Source organism: Apium graveolens, chromosome 2 (genome assembly GCF_009905375.1).
Source record: "Apium graveolens cultivar Ventura chromosome 2, ASM990537v1, whole genome shotgun sequence".
Classification (NCBI taxonomy): Eukaryota; Viridiplantae; Streptophyta; class Magnoliopsida; order Apiales; family Apiaceae; genus Apium; species Apium graveolens.
Genome location: NC_133648.1, coordinates 207,935,707 through 207,938,230, shown reverse-complemented (window position 1 = coordinate 207,938,230; position 2,524 = coordinate 207,935,707). Strand labels below are relative to the sequence as shown.

The 2,524-nt window shown below is 36.5% G+C and overlaps 1 non-coding gene across 1 annotated transcript; it reads left to right on the top strand.

Moving 5' to 3' along the window:
* Positions 1 to 570: 570 nt before the first annotated feature.
* On the top strand, positions 571 to 677 carry LOC141710092 (small nucleolar RNA R71). The gene has a single exon (XR_012570631.1). It is a non-coding gene; the product is annotated as a small nucleolar RNA R71 (small nucleolar RNA).
* The last annotated feature ends 1,847 nt before the right edge of the window (positions 678 to 2,524 follow it).

The following is a 2,524-nucleotide window of genomic DNA, read 5'->3' as shown; positions in this document are numbered from 1 at the left end:
GCATCATGAGTTCGTTGTTGAAGTTGGAGTTGTTGTCTTGGTGCAAACTATTGCTGAAAACCAGGAGGATTGAATTTATCGGAGCCAAACTGCTGATAAGGCTGTTGTACTGTGTTCTGATTGTTGCTCCAGCTGAAGTTAGGATGATTCCAGTTGTCAAGATGATAAGTGTTCGGAACTGGTTGCTGCGATCTCTGAAAGTTGCTCACAAACTGAGCTGATTCACTAGATATAGCACATTGCTCCGTCGCATGCGAACCTGCACAAAGCTCATAAACACTCATCCTTTGATGAACTCCATAGTTAGCCAGAGAATCGATCTTCATAGACAACGCCTTTAGTTGAGCAGTGATAGCCATAGCTTTATCCACTTCAAGAACTCCTGCTACCTTGCCCTGTGGTAATCTTTGGGTTGGATACTGATATTCATTAGCAGCCATTAGTTTAATTAGATTATAAGCTTCATCGTAGCTCTTAGCCCATAAGGCTCCACCTGATGCTGCATCGAGCATGGGTCTAGATTGTGCCCCTAAACCATTCTAAAAATAATTGATGATCATCTAATCAGGAATTCCATGATGAGGACACTTCCTAAGCATCTCCTTGTAGCGCTCCCAAGCTTTATATAAAGATTCTCCTGATTGCTGTGCAAATTGAGTAAGAGCATTCCTGACTACAACTGTCTTTGCCATAGGGAAGAATTTAGTGAGAAACTTTTGAGCAAGATCTTCCCAAATAGTAATCAAACCAGATGATAGAGAATGTAACTAGCACTTAGCTTTATCCCTCAAAGAGAATGGGAAAAGCCTCATCTTTATAGCATCTTCAGAAACACCAATGAACCTGAAGGTGTAACACCCCCAAATCCGGGGTCGGGCATCCGGGTTATCACGAGTTCTATTTCCCTTAATAACACCCAATCTTAATAAACAACCAACTACTGCGTACTGTGACCCCATAATAAACACACACACCACAAGTTATAGTCTCAGAGATGAATACCAAAATAACACAAGTCATTTCACTCAACAATTATAAGTCTTATACCTAAAAAGGGTTTCTGAAAAAATTTACATATTCTTTGTCATTATTACAATTCATAAATATACATAAGTCTGGTACATCAACAGTTGAAACCCTAGCCTATTGGTAGATCCTACCTCAGCTACAGCGGCATCAACGCCTACAGGAAACTGCAGAACGTTTCCTATCTGCTTGCGAATTGGGAGCTTGGTCCTGTTCATCTTGTCTATCTGTTGTTGTGTAATGAAAGAAGAAAGCAAGGGTGAGCAACAAGCCCATCAAAATAATATGTATAATAATTAACAATATATGAGCATTCTCATAGTACTCATGAAAGTCTTGGTCAAGAAGAAATGAACCAAGTTTGATATCTTGATGCGACCAAGTCGCAAAATATTCAGTATATATGTATATATACTTTTCAAAATCTTGGAAGTCCTCTTCCATGCATAATGTACATAGAGTTCCAGTTTCTAACTGTATAAAAGCATCGTTGCAAGGTGATCTCATATATCTAACATTGTCTCAACATTTTTCTAAAAATCTTTGTCATGCATAAGATAATCATTAACCAGATATAAGTTGAAAAGATGAAGTTACAAGATACTCCAATATACTTATATCTTTTCCGAATACTACTTGAACTACCACTGTTCAAGGTATAATCAGTTTTGAAAGTTCATCATATAGATGAGACTACAAGATAAGACTTGAATAAATTCAATCTTTGAAATATCATTACAAAGAATGAAGTTACGAGATACTTTATTAAGTCCCGATATATATATACACCTATATATATATATTTCATACATTCTTCTGCTATGGAAGTATAAGCAGAGTTGTCAATCCCAAGAATTTTAGAAAGAAGAAACTTTGGCATATACCTGATATCTTGGTGATCAGGCAAAGATATCAATTAAGTCACCTTTTCTACTAGTAGATGGACGAATTCCCCACTGGTCATCACCCTGGCCGCATTAGGGCCTATGTTGGACTTCCACTCAGCCACTTACGCATTGATGGACTCCCACTGAGCCACTTACACTTTCATGGACCCCCACTGAGCCCATGTTGCTTATGCCTACGCATTTCGATTGGGCTTACTTCCCGAATATTGGGCAATTAATCAACTCTTTTATCAAGTTAGCAACTTTTTTGCTCTAAAAATACACCATAGAGCCGGATCCCTTAGGTTTTGAGCGAGTATTTAAATCCCCTTCGAAAGGAAGATCTTAAATCTGAAAATGAGTTTTGGGATCCGCTCTAGCTTTTAAAATCATTTTGAAGACTCGAAAACATTTTAAAGAATGTTTAGAGTAATGATGATTTAATAAAATAAATCATTCCCGATATGTTAAAAAATATCTGAATATTATTATTTAAATAATGTTCCCATAAGGATAATCTTTATAAAAATAATTGAAGTAGAAGTTTTAAAACTCATACTTGAAATGAATAATAAATAACAAAAGATATACTTATATGAAAGTACGATCTT